The sequence below is a fragment of the Diabrotica virgifera genome, chromosome 4 (genome assembly GCF_917563875.1).
Source record: "Diabrotica virgifera virgifera chromosome 4, PGI_DIABVI_V3a".
In the NCBI taxonomy this organism is placed as follows: Eukaryota; Metazoa; Arthropoda; class Insecta; order Coleoptera; family Chrysomelidae; genus Diabrotica; species Diabrotica virgifera.
The window spans coordinates 69,650,450-69,665,126 of NC_065446.1; the positions used below are offsets into that span (position 1 = coordinate 69,650,450).

At 36.0% G+C, this 14,677-nt stretch overlaps 1 long non-coding RNA gene and 1 other non-coding gene across 2 annotated transcripts; both read left to right on the forward strand.

The window, feature by feature from the left end:
- The first annotated feature begins 7,816 nt into the window (after nucleotides 1-7,816).
- On the forward strand, nucleotides 7,817-10,203 carry LOC126883053 (uncharacterized). Its single transcript, XR_007697476.1, has 2 exons — nucleotides 7,817-8,847; nucleotides 9,341-10,203. It is a non-coding gene; the product is annotated as an uncharacterized LOC126883053 (long non-coding RNA).
- A 4,104-nt stretch (nucleotides 10,204-14,307) lies between these two features.
- LOC114335833 (U11 spliceosomal RNA) lies at nucleotides 14,308-14,438 on the forward strand. Its single transcript, XR_003653320.1, has one exon. It is a non-coding gene; the product is annotated as a U11 spliceosomal RNA (small nuclear RNA).
- The last annotated feature ends 239 nt before the right edge of the window (nucleotides 14,439-14,677 follow it).

The window sequence follows — 14,677 nt, forward strand, 5'->3', positions numbered from 1 at the left end:
AACTTGTATTACTTATCAACTGTGCACATGATAGGAGACGGATTTCCTGGCTCACAGTTGCCTAGTCCTGGGTCATACCTTAATTAGTTCAGATGCTGAATTTTTATGATAGAATGTTTAATCATCATTTTAATCATGCACTAGGCATTCTTATTCCATGTTCAGTTTATGATCATTCTATAGAGACTTAGTCTTAAACTTGTCTGTCTATTGTATACTTACTCTCCTTTAGTTTTATCAATTTATTGTTCTGATAATAATGGTAACTTCTTGGATATCAGTCCTATGGAAATATGGTAGCTTTTGCCTACACCAAGGGATTATTGTGTTCGAGCATCAGCTTTCCTGAAAACTCATTATTTTTGTTTGTATGTGAATTAGAATCAGGATCAACGTCCTGTTGTCTGTGCGTGACTAGGGAACATTTCCTTAATCTGCAGTTTCTTTAGAAATTGATTTACTTGTTCTCTAGTATTTACTTAATTGGATTTATTTATAAGAGTTAATAATATGTGACTTCTTGAAGTATTTCATGAGAGATGATTCCGAAATATTGGTTAGCTTTTTCTGGCTATTCCCATAAATTTGTTGTAGCTATAGCTATAGTTAGAGAATCCCAGAGTAAGCTAACTTCTGTTATGTCCACCATTTAATTAGGTAGACCTCCCGTTGCATCTGATACAAATCTGATGATCAGTTGAGTGAGGGTCATATTACCCAATATGTAATCATTATTAGCACATTGAGTGTTAGGTTGTAGCGTTGCTTAATTAAATCTGCCTGATTGTTCCACCTTGGATATGCTTCCATATAAATCTATTGTCCACAGTCGGATCAATTTAGGATAAAAGGCTTGCTACAATAATTTCTTTTCTTGTCAATACATAACTGTTATATTTATTTTGGTTTATACTATGGTCTATGTTTTAGCTTTTTGGAACTGGCTACGAGATTTCTACTGATTGTTCACTTTGGATATGCTCTATTTGTGCGATCTTTGATGTTACGATCTCAGATAGGGGCTGATTCTTTGTTTTCTAAAGGAGTTTTGACACCGGTTCAATAAAAAAACTTAAACATGAGCAAAAAAGGAATAAAATGATGAATTAAATGAGGCGCAAAGAGGTCCACTTACCAATTCAATCCCTGCATTTGGTCTTCAAGAGGGCCCTCAGCTGCATTTAACACTGCACCAAGTCCATACACAAAAAAAGCCTTACAAACTAGGCTGTTACACCGGCAAACTAGCGAGCCGTTGGCTGTCGAGCAACTTACGAGCTGTTGATTGTAGAGCAACTTGCGAGCCATTGATTGTAGAGGCACTAGCTTCTCTTACTTTTGACGAACACTACAAGGCTCCAGTTTTTGCACTCATTAAAGCAAACCTCTTTTCTATCGCGATAAAAGGCAAAATAACTAGAGTTGGGACTATTTGCCTTCCTCGTGTAAATAAGTTAATTCAAATTTAAATGAAAATACAACATTCTCCCCCACCAAAATGCAGCTTTGAATGGTGCATTTTAAAACTATTACAAGCTAATAAACAAAAAAAAAATAACTTAAGTCATGGCACTCTGGAATAAATCCCAAAAAAAATTAAACAATATCATACTAATAACAAGATCAACAAAAAAACTAAGGAATTATTTAGATAGGCAGGGGACACAGCTTGACCAGGGGGCGTCGAAGAATTCCCTTTGTGGTCTTAACATCCGCAACTCTTATAATTCCATCCTGTCCCGGAAATACTTGGGATATTCGTCCCAAACGCCATTGCGACGGAGGGATATTATCATCCTTTATAAGGACCATCGTTCCTAGTTCGATAGGTTTTAAATTATCGGATGAAGTCCATTTACTGCGCTGATGCAAAGTATGCAAATATTCTTTGCTCCAGCGTTCCCAAAAAGTTTTATGGATTTGATTTATTAACTTCCATCTCATCAAATGAGATGCAGGAATATACGCTCCATCAAGAGGTTCAAACACAGCCGAAAGAGGTTCTAGATTTAAAAAATGACCCGGCGTTAGAACTGACAAATCATTAGGATCAGAACTTATAGGGGTCAAGGGCCTAGAATTAAGATACGATTCAATCTGAAGTACGACCGTGTTTAGTTCCTCATATGACAAGATCTGATCGCCTATAACGCGATCTAGGTGCGTCTTTACTGACTTTATTCCCGCCTCCCATAAACCGCCAAAGTGGGCAGCAGATGCAGCATTAAAATGGAAGGAAATATTTTCATTTGAAGCAGCATTTTTCATGAGGTTAAGGTATTTAGCAGCGCCAACAAAATTACTGCCACGATCAGAATATAAATTATCAACCCTACCACGACGAGCTATGAAACGCTGCAAAGCAGAGAGAAAAGTCTCACTCGATAAATCACTAGCTAACTCTAAATGAAGAGCTTTGGTGGCCATGCAAACAAAGAGGCAAAGATACACCTTACAAGATTTAGCTCCTCGATAGCGATTCATCACAACATAAAACGGTCCACCAAAATCCATACCTGAATTCAGGAAGGGTTTAACCTGGGAAATTCTAACTAGGGGTAAGTTACCCATTGGAGGTTGGTAATTTCTAGGATTGGGCCTCCAACACTGTATACATTTTGACAAAACCGAGCGTATAGCACGCTTAGGAGACAAAATCCAAAATGACTGGGCAAGCAAAAAACTAACTGTACGCAGCCCAGCATGACAGTATCGTTTATGGTAATAATCAATCAGCAAATAAGTTAATGGACTTTCGCGAGGTAGGATGCAAGGAAATTTCTTATCAATCGAAACAGACAAATATCTAAGACGACTGCCAACCCGTAATACTCCTTGATCATCGATAAAGCAGGACAACTTTCGCAAAGGTTTGGAAAAAACATTTCCCTCGAACTCCCTTTCAAAATATCGATGTTGAGTATATTTAACTAGCATAATCAACGACTCATAAAGTTCCTTTGAACTTAAGGGACCTTCTCTCTTATCATTGGGGAATTTTGAATTCCAAGCAAACCTCAAGATCCAAGCTATAAGTCGTCGTATAAACGAGAAATCGGAAATGTCATTCAATAGATTCTCAAGAAAATTATCATCATTAACACAAGCCAAAGTTACCGTACGCTCCTCATCAAGCATTTCAGCACACTCAGAAAAGCAACAGGAAGCGTCTGGAATGGGATCGGTGTTATACAAAAACTCAGGACCTGCAAACCAATGAGATTGCTCCAACATTAGAGCAGGTAAAACACCTCTGGAAGCCAAATCAGCGGGGTTCTGAGCAGAAGGAACATAAAACCAACTATTAGGAGAAAGGCGTTCCTGTATATATGAAACCCGGTTAGAAACAAAAGTTTTCCAACGATGAGGAGAGGATTTTATCCAACTTAGAGCTACCTGAGAATCGGACCAAGCTACAAATTTTGCGATTTTAAGTTTAGGATCTAATACTCTGACTACAAACTGCATGAGTTTAGATAGTAGAACTGCAGCGGACAGCTCCAAACGTGGAATGCTTACAGTTCTTATGGGAGCCACTTTTGACTTCGCGCAAACAAAAAAGACACAAACCTGACCATCTGGTAGAACAAAACGCAAATAAATAACAGCGGCATAACCCTTTTCACTACTGTCACAAAACCCATGTACCTGACAACAAATATACCTGGACACGAACATGCACCTAGGTATTTCAAGCTGTGCAAGGGATAACAGTTGTTCCTTATACTGGTTCCAAACTTTACAAATTGAGTCTGGAGGAGAGTCATCCCAGTCGATTCCGGACAACCATAAACGTTGGATAAGGTGATTCGTGAACAAAGTCATGGGAGCTAGAAACCCTCCAGGATCAAACACTCGGGCCAATTCAGACAACATACTTCTCTTAGTACAAGATTTGTCCAGAGCTGTCACTTCAAGAGAAAAACAATCCAACTGTGCATTCCATACAAGTCCAAGGATTTTTAGAGGTGACGAACAACTATTATCATCAAAGGAAATAGGTTTCTTACCAATATGCGACTCCGGTAGACCTTCTAATAATCGCATATCATTGCTCGACCACTTACGCAGTTCAAACTGACCTCGAGATAACAAAGATATCAACTCATTCCGAAGATCTAGCGCAATTTCTAAGGTATCACCACCACACACTATATCGTCAACATAAGTACTCGTACGCAAAACTTCAGCGGCAACGGGAAACTCTCTACCTTCATCTTCACTCAGCTGCAACAAAGTCCTTAAAGCAAGAAAAGGAGCAGACGATACACCATAAGTTACTGTTAATAGCCGAAATTCCTGTAACTCTTCATCAGGAGAGAATCTAAAAACAATCCTCTGATTATCACAATGACTTTTCTCAACTCGTATCTGCCTATACATCTGCTTAATATCCGTGGATAAGACATATTTATGAAGTCGAAAACCCAATAAAATAGTTAAAATATCTTGTTGTAGTTTCTTTTCAGTAAACAAGCACTGATTAAGAGAATTCTGATTTCCAATTCGAGCAGAAGCATTAAATACAACTCGCAACTTGGTAGTCAAACTATCAGGTTTTAATACAGCATGGTGAGGAATATAGTAACAAGATAATGGACGAGAAGTTTCTGACACAAGCTCCATATGATGCAAATCCAAATAATCTTTCATAAAGGTACAATATTCCTGATAAACACTAGGATTTTTCAAAAGCCTTTTTTCTAAGGAAAGAAAACGATTTACAGCTAACTCAAACATTCCTGGAAAAACAGGAGATAATTCCCTGAAAGGTAGAGCAACGGTATAACGACCAGAGCCGTCTCGACAAACACTCTCAACAAAATTTTTCTCACAAAGAATATCTTCAGGAGCTGAACATTCTACTTCAGGAACAGTTTCTAAACTCCAAAACTGCTTTACAGACTCCTCCAACGAAACCATTTGATCCACGTGACAAAACAACGAGGTGGCAGATGTCATAGGAACCGAACTACAGTGACCCATAAGGACATAGCCAAAAACGGTATTAAGAGCAGCAGGCATACCTCTAGGAGTTTGAACTTTACCTTCTAATAATAACTGAGAAAAGATATCAGCTCCAAGCAATAAGTCCACCTTACCAGATAGATGAAACCGAGGATCTGCCAACTTTAAATTAGCAATATAAGACCAATGCCCAACATCCAAACTAACAACGGGTAGGTCCTCACAAATTTTTGGCAACACAAACGCCTCACAATTAAAAATAGGATCCACTCTATCCACAGGTTTTATCTGAAGATCAACTCGACCAACCACTGTACTTGTTATAGCACCAATACCTTGTACCGATAAGGTAGCAGAAGAATGTCTAATACCTAACTGACGAATACAAGACTGAGATACAAAAGAGGTCATGCTGCCCCCATCAATTAAAGCTCGAACAGGTTGATACAATCCACAACCATCCATAATTTCTACCACAGCAGTAGCTAACAAAACGCTTGAGTTTTTTGCGGTAACACTACCTAATGATGCAGCATGTGAGCTCAATGTTCCAGTATTAACCTGAGCATCAGAGGAAGCAGTAGTCGGAGCGGCAGCAACAGAAGTAACGCCGTGAGTGGCACTTTCAGACTTTTTAAAATGTAAAAGACTATGGTGGGATGAATTACAATGACAACAACGAGAGGTGACACTACAACTACGAGAATCGTGTTTTTCTAAACATTTAAAACAAAGACGCATTCTCTTACAAGCGTTGTACCGTTCATAAGGAGATTTATTTAAAAATAAAGAACAATCTTTTAAATGGTGATCGGCAGAACATAACAAACAAGTCGTCGCATTAGGCTTCGAAAAAAAACTATAGCGATTATTGACTTTAGAACCATTTTTATTTGCATTGTGTTTAGAAGGCGATTTATTTTTTCTATTAGAATCCTTGGGAGAACAAGGCGACAACAAGGATGAGTCAAACGAAATGCATTGACTTTCCAGGAAATCAGATAATTGAATAAAAGTAGGCATTTCACTAGACCCATGTAATAATTCAAACCGTTGGTGAGTCTCCTCGTCAAGCTTGGTGAGAATTTTGTAAGCTAACACAAAATCCGAAATTTTATAACCCAAATTTTCTAAAGCTAATAAATTTTCCGAAAAGGTATCAATTAAATTACTATAACTATCAGAATTCTTAAACATAGTTGCGGGAGCTTCTTCAATTTTGCACCAATGTGCCATTGCACGCAAACGTTTATTTAAATACCTATTTTTTAATTTATCATAAATCCTAACATAATTTTCTCTAGCTAAAGGCAAGGATTTAGCTAACCTTAAAGGAGGCCCTTCTAAACTTTGAATCAAATACGTTAATTTTTCCGTATCATCAACGTTAGGTCTACGGTGCACAAGCGCATCGAACAAGTCAAAAAAAGTAATTGCTGACGTAAACTCACCGGAAAATTTAACTAATTCTAACTGCGGCAAGCGAACATTACTAGGAGGTTGTACTGCATTCGAAGCGGCGATATTTTGCTCATTTTTTTGACTATTATCATCATTTTCAAAGAGATCCGCGAAATTAGCCTTGATCTGATAATAATCATTTAAAAATTGGGAACGAATAATGTCCTCAGAATCTAATTGAGCATCCGTAGGTTCAGAGTTCAAAAGATTTGTAACGATGTTTTGATGATTTTTATTAAAACTCTCCAAAACATCGTCTAACTCTGAGTACCGAACACGAAAAAGCGACTGCTTATGAACCTCTGTAAGAGAAGAATGGGATAAACGCAATAACGCTTCTAAATCGTTCATTGCCATTCTCCTTTGAAACGTATATTTTTTCAATTTATCAGCCATTATGGAGAAAAAAAGAATAAAAATTTGTTTAACGTAATCAACGATAAAATTAAAAATACAAATAATCAACGATCCCCTGGTCAAGCTGCCACTGGCATAAAGAGAACGCAATTTTAACTATAAATAAATTCAAATAGCTAATATTTTACAAGTTTAATGACCTAAACAATTAAACTAAATAAATTTATCAAAAAACAAGAATCCTTATCAAGCTGCCGTAAAGGCGAGGACTTTAAAATTTGAAAACTCACAAAATTCTGTGTATTGAATACCTGAAAACCATTCAAGGTCAACCAATTGACATTACCTGCTAGACAAGAAAAGAAGCAAAAACTGTACGCAATGTTTTTTGGGCGTTATTTCAAAATGCAAATTTTATTATATTATTCAAAATTAATTGTTAACAAGCAATTTTGTATACAAGCGAGGAAAAACAAGCCACCCCAACAATAATTGAACAATTAATTATAAAAGCAATAAAGTTTAAATTCTTTAAAAAACCGACTATCAAAACACCTCAAAAAACAATATCCACGTTCGAAGTGACCAAAATGTGCGATCTTTGATGTTACGATCTCATATAGGGGCTGATTCTTTGTTTTCTAAAGGAGTTTTGACACCGGTTCAATAAAAAAACTTAAACATGAGCAAAAAAGGAATAAAATGATGAATTAAATGAGGCGCAAAGAGGTCCACTTACCAATTCAATCCCTGCATTTGGTCTTCAAGAGGGCCCTCAGCTGCATTTAACACTGCACCAAGTCCATACACAAAAAAAGCCTTACAAACTAGGCTGTTACACCGGCAAACTAGCGAGCCGTTGGTTGTCGAGCAACTTACGAGCTGTTGATTGTAGAGCAACTTGCGAGCCATTGATTGTAGAGGCACTAGCTTCTCTTACTTTTGACGAACACTACAAGGCTCCAGTTTTTGCACTCATTAAAGCAAACCTCTTTTCTATCGCGATAAAAGGCAAAATAACTAGAGTTGGGACTATTTGCCTTCCTCGTGTAAATAAGTTAATTCAAATTTAAATGAAAATACAACACTATTTAAATCTGTTGTCCATCGATAGAACAATTTTGTACTACTCGTCCCACTTGACTTTTTTGAGAATAGAATTTTTCTAAATTATGGAATTTAGTAAAGGGTTATAATAAACCTTAAGTATGTATGTTGGTACCATATGAGATATATCGGGCATTAAGACAACTCCATTTACATGACTCATAATTTGCGGTTAGGTATGATCGATCGAGTCAGCTGTAAGTGTAAGTTAGTCGTCGTATAGGTTATATTGAGTTTTCTATTCGAATATTGTTGTTATGGTGTTCTTGTTGACTATAATTTGGGGTTTTATAGAAATCTACTGAATCAACTTGAACACAACTTGGTCTTTAGGATATATATCAGAGTTTGGACGATGTCCTACGGTAGGTTAGTTTAGAGTAGTGAAGTATTCGTAGGTTCGTATTATATTTTAGAAATTTGGTTTGGTCACGCCTGTGTTGGATCCCACAGCGTGTGATTTTTTCTCTGTGGATACTTGTATGGAGTATCTATATGAGTATATATATGTATATGCATAATAAAAAAAAAGATTGATCATAGGATCAATTTTTTTTTCTTACAAGTAATGGGGGAATGTAACGATGAGTTACTACTATCGTTACTAAAATGTTATTCCGATGGGAACTAGGTATGCAACCAACTTTACAAGCACTCGTATTAGAGGTTGCAGTTGATAGACGATAAAGTTGGTAATATCTGGTAGATTAGAGTCTAGCAGTTGGCAATGACGATATCCGGCAGGGGTGTAGGTCATATCGGCCATAGCGGCTGGCACTTCACTTGAATTTTCGTTCTTGTCCGATCAAGAAGTCCTCCGGTGGCCATTGTAAGAATTTACCTTTTGGTTGAAATAAGTTATAAGAAGATTAATTTACGTTGGAGGAAGTTTTATTTTTTTGTTTGGGGTTGTGAAGAGTTTTTGGTTCCAATATTTTTTGAAGAAAACAATGGGTATGTATGAAAAAAAATATCACTTAACTATGGTTTGCCATTTCTTTTTCATGCTAAGAAAAAATAACCATCTAAATCATTTTTAATACCATATTTAGATCATATGAAAAGCATTGCTATTCTTTAATTATCACTTTTTCAATACTTCTAATATACACTCACAGGAAAAAATATTCTTAGAACTACATTTTCACTCTCAAATAAATTGAAAATCAATGATAATTTTCATTCTATCATGTATATAACTCCATATAGTAATCTTTGATTACAAGATCCACATTTTTTTTGTCCAAATACTTCCTTATATTCGTTTAAAAAGGCTTTTTCCAGTCAAGAAGAATCAAGGTCAATGAAAACATATACATCAAACCTCACTTTTTCCGTAGTTTTTTTCTCTGTCAAGTTCTGATAAGGTGAAACACCTTTTTATAGAGGCCCTGTTTCTTAGATACTTAAGGAAAACCAGCTAATAGAAGGTTTTCTGTTCTTTTAGCCACTGGAGGGAGACTATAACAAAATTTAAGTCACATTTGGATGCTTCATTTATTTATGGAATAAACAATCATTTTGGTATTATTTTGGGTTTGGATTGGAAGAGTTTTGGATGTTTTTTTTTTCGTTTCTGGAATAGACACTGAGTTCTACCGACACTAGCAAGTACCTCCTCGTCAATACTCTGTGTTGCTGTTCCTTACCTCCCGAGGGTTGGGAAGATCGGAGGATACGTACCTGGCTCTCTCATCATCAACCTCACCAGGATTTTGGAGAAGCCACAGGCCTACTTTTGTAGAAACGCCAGGTTTTTATAATAAAATTTGAATTTTCAATCCTTTTAAATAATAGTTTTCAATTTTCAATTTTTTTTCAATAACTCAAATACATAACCTTAATAATAATATAAATTCACCTTCTTAAACCCTATTATCTTTATAATATTCAATAATTTTTTTTTGTCAACGAATTTTATATTTCATTTTCATGATTGTATCAGGTATTTAAAATAATCTCAGGATTGTAAACTATCTGGGACGATACTGTGCACACTATCGAAGGGTTTATTTCCTACTCAATAATATTTATTCCATTCACCAGATATTGTCAGGTTGTCACTTCCGATCAGATACGGGATTGTCAGCCAATCTTGTATTCTACAGTAATAATTAGTTTGTACATGCATATTTAGATCAAATCACTTCCTTAGTAGAATAAATTCATTACATATATTAGTTTTTTCATACTGTAAAACCTGCATTATCGACAGGAGTGTACTACCATAGTACGTCGGATATTTAGCTAGTGTATAAAATTGTATATAGGGTTTATAGGTATTTTTTTTATTAAATGTGGTTGTACATACTTATATGTTTTATTATCCTATCATTTTAATAGTATCTATTAATAGTATTAGTTAGGTACAGCAATATAGGTCACGTGGAGAAGAATTTATTCAATTCTTCCCTGGCGCTCAACACTACTTCTGAATATCTTCTTGGTCAATAGTTCTCTTCTTGTCATTACTCCTTATATTAATTTATTTTCTTTATCATTCAAGTATTTCAGTAGGTACCGTCTTACTAGGGCGTGCAAATACGGCCTGATCCTTCCCTGAGCCCTACTGTTTAGTCTCTTCAATTTCCAGCTAGCCTATTTCTGTAAAACTTTAGTCATTTATTAAGCTACCCCATTCAAACAGAATAATCGTACGTTACAGTATGTTCATCGGAACATTTCGGGCATCTTGCTTTTCCCCTGCATTGTCTTTATGAGTGCCCAAATTTTAGGCATTTGAAGCATTGCTGTACAGGAGGGATGTATGGATCTACTGCTACCAAGTTTGAATAGATAATTATTTCTTTAGGGGGAGTTCTTACGTCAAAGAGTAGTTGTACAGTTCATGTTGGAATGTATGTAACGGTCCCATTGCCATCTAAAACTCTTCTGTTAAGTCTTCTTGCCGATATAACTTTCCCGTTTTTTTGTAATTTACTGTCGTTAACTATGTTTTCCATTGAAATATTTATACTTACATCTCTAATAATACCCCTTGATGTTAGCATTTTTTGAGGTATATAAGCAAGAAATCCTTTCTCAAGGATTTATGTGCTATTTAGTACCATATTTGCCTGTCTGGAGGTGTTAAAAATTACTCCGATTCTATTCATGCCCTATCTACTAATTTCTTTAATTCCAGTCGTACCGATTGTATGAAATACTTTCCCAATATCCATAGGATGGATATTACCTGCTTTTCCCTTGTCACTCTCTATCATAATAAGGAATGGGCCGAAGTCAGTGTCCTTGTATTCAACTTTTCTTCTACTAATAGTTTCAATCCTGGATGATAAGTTATTAACCTCTGTTAGCATGATCTGATCCTTGTGAAATTTATTTTTTAAAGCACAGAGTTCTTTTTCTATTAGATTAATATTATTTTTATGTCTCGGGGCTAGCATGTGTATGGAATTTAAAAAAAATTTGTGAGTTCAATGAAGCAAAGCATAGATCCCGCCCCCTTTGTCAGGGGGACCGGGAGAGTTTGTGTCCATCTCCTAAGCCAGCCTCTACTCTACTATACTACTGCTACTATGATTATATAAAAGCAAAACTTACAGAAAGGTCCTTCAGTATTTCTTATTCACTACTAACGTATTATCCCGTTTTAACTTTTAACTTAACTACTAAATTAATGTTCAAACATTAACTAACTATATCTACAGTATAATTACTTAATTTATAACAATTTTAACGCGATGATTTAAAGGCCGCGTCCTACCATCAAATAATTTGATCAAACAGTTTGAGCAAACTTGACGTACTTGAGGAAGTACGTCAAAGTGACGTCACAATTGCAGTTTTTTTGAAATTCTAAAAATCTGTGCTCTCACTATCAGTCTAGTTTGATCAAATTTTTTGTATTGAGTTGTGTAACTTGTTTGTACTTTATTTAAAATTAAAATTTTTCATTATTATCCACAATGAACACTCAGGATGTGACGTCACTCTGTCACTTTCAGTTTGCTCAAACCAGTTTGATCAAATTATTTGATGGTGGGACGCGGTCTTAAGACTTTTCTGACAAAACCTATATCAACCCTCGCAACAATCACAATTTCACAAACCGGTTATTAATGGGTTATTATAGGTTTGTTCCAACACGACCGAGAACCGTCACGAAACGGTAACGCTTCTGCGCAGTAAACAAAATCCGTTCCAACAAAAATATGATCGTCATCGGATCGTCCTTCCCACTGTTCCAACAAGAATTGTGATCTTTCGGTGACGGTTTCGTGATGATCATTTCAGTAATCGGGCAAATGCATAATGTGCTGGTTGGACTGACTTGAGCACTAGGATTTAATTCTTTAAAGTTTTTGAGCCTTTGATCGACTAAAAGCACACAAGCTGTCACCAACAAAAATGACAAACATATGATTACCGTCATGGGACGATAACTGGGCGATACAATTACGAACATGCGCACAACAAACGGTACAAGTAGTTTCGTGACGGTTTCTGGGCCGTCCAAAAGTTCATGTTGGAACAAACCTTATATATGTTTTCCGTCAAAAATCAAAATGCTGATTTAATCAAATAATTTTCTTTTAAATGCATTATCAACTCATACCACTAGATGGCGCTCTTTTGTTTGCTGCCACAAAATTACTGGGAAATGTCAAGAGTTGTACGTATTTTGCCTATGATTTTGCACATAGACTTATAGGGCTTTTCATTCACAGTCATTTGTTTCGAGCTTCTGTAATATGTCGTATAATCCGTGTATATTAATATTATACACAGATTATACAACATATGACAGAAGCTCGAAACAAATGACAATCGATGAAAAGCCCTATTATCATAGACACAGTGTCAAGAGCGAAGTGGCGACACCATCTTTTTTATTTGGATTAGTGCTGTTTCACTCTTACCTATAGTAAAGCTGCGACAGTTGTCCTTCCCTTCCGTGCCTATGCTCACACTTAATGTCATCTTAGGCCAGTATTATATTAGGCAACTGGTGACGCCACCAAGTTGCTCCACCAGTGACTCATTACGTCAAGGGGCATTTAAGTAAATGAGACCTATTAGACTACGGTAACTGGTTGCGCCACCAGTTGCTCATATCGGCCACCAGTTGCCCATAATATTTTGTGTGCTTTAATTTGGTGGAGCCACTAGTTGCGCCACCAGTTGCCCCACTAGTTGCGCCACCAGTTACCTAGTCTAATAATGGCCTTAGTTTCTCGATACAATGTGCTCGAACGAAAGAGATACCGCAAACCAGTCCATGAGATCTTGTCGTCAGGAAGCGCGGAGGGTAGGCTCACTCTATGTTAATATATACCTCTATGATTTTGGATAAAGTAAAGGCGGCTGTGAAAGTAAAGGCGGCTGCACAATTGCCCGGGAACGGTAACGAGAACGGAAACGGGAACGGGAAAAAAGTTAACCTCTATGTAAATTAATGTTGTAGATGCACAATAACCGAGAACGAGAAGCTGTCCGGTAACGGGAACGGGAAAGTTGACCATGTTTCAACTTTCTCGTTCCCGTTGTATTCCCGGAACCAATCAGAAGGCAGTATTAAAAATACTGTCAAATGCCCAATAAAAATTTGTTATTAGAAGTGTGTGATCAAGTTTTATTGACAATTTTTATACATTTTGCATTAAAATAAATGACGAACGACGATTGATTTCTTTATTGGAAAAATTCCTCATCCGTATGATTGATATAGATCATAGTACGTGTACTTATATGGTAACTAGATACAATAATAATATAAATATTTGAATGATATGCTTTTTATCTTTATGCTGACAAACCTTTGCGATTGCACACATATTGTGTAAATTAGTTCCAAGATTATAAAAAACGAAAATATTATAAAAGCTCGTCATCAAATAAATCCATATTTTTAGAGTTCACAGACATGTTCTTTTAATAAAATTAGAAAAAGATCGTTCCACAAAATTTATTTTGAGAAGAAAAATAATTAATAGCACAAGTGACAGTGACACAAAACAGCTGTTTACCATTTAATTGTGAATCTGCTGATGCTTTCAGTTTCCGTTCTCGTTCCCGGTCAATTGTGCAGCCACCTTAAGCCTTAATTTTTATATTTTAAAAATAGAATGTTTCTGATAGCTAGATAACCATATATACAGTTGTGTATAATTGGTTGCATATACATTCCGCATAAAAATATTACATTAATTCTGTTTTTGTTTAGTATTTATTTATAATACAAAATGTATTACATTTGCACTAAAATATTTAGTTTAAATTTTTGTATAATAATATTTCAAAATATAATACATACTTTTCTTTTTCATTTAAATTTTAAATACGTATTTACCTGAAATCTTTGGATTTTGATAGACAGATGGCAGCACTTAACGTACTTCGACATTATTGTTACATTATTTTGTAGTCCATTTAAAACATTCGAAGTAGTTTAAAAAGGGTGCTTGTTACTGGATAGCACACGAGTTCTTACGAGCTTGTGGGGTATGGTAATCAAGACATACCCAGCACGTAATTTTTGTTCCCGTGGGGCTGTTTATCGGCAATGTCTCATAGACGCCCCCTCCAAATTAATTTCAAACAAAATGTTCCTGGCTCTCCCATCCATATATTATCATCAAATACTATATTATTTGTCTATGTATTATCATCTCGACAGCATGTGCAGAAGTTCGAAGTTTTCACTGTATGGTATATTTCACATTTCTAATCTCTTGTGCTTGTCTTTTGGATTTTTCTGAGATTCTTTTCTTTTCATTTTCCAAGCTTCTGAAACACACTCACAATCACACATATTCCTCCT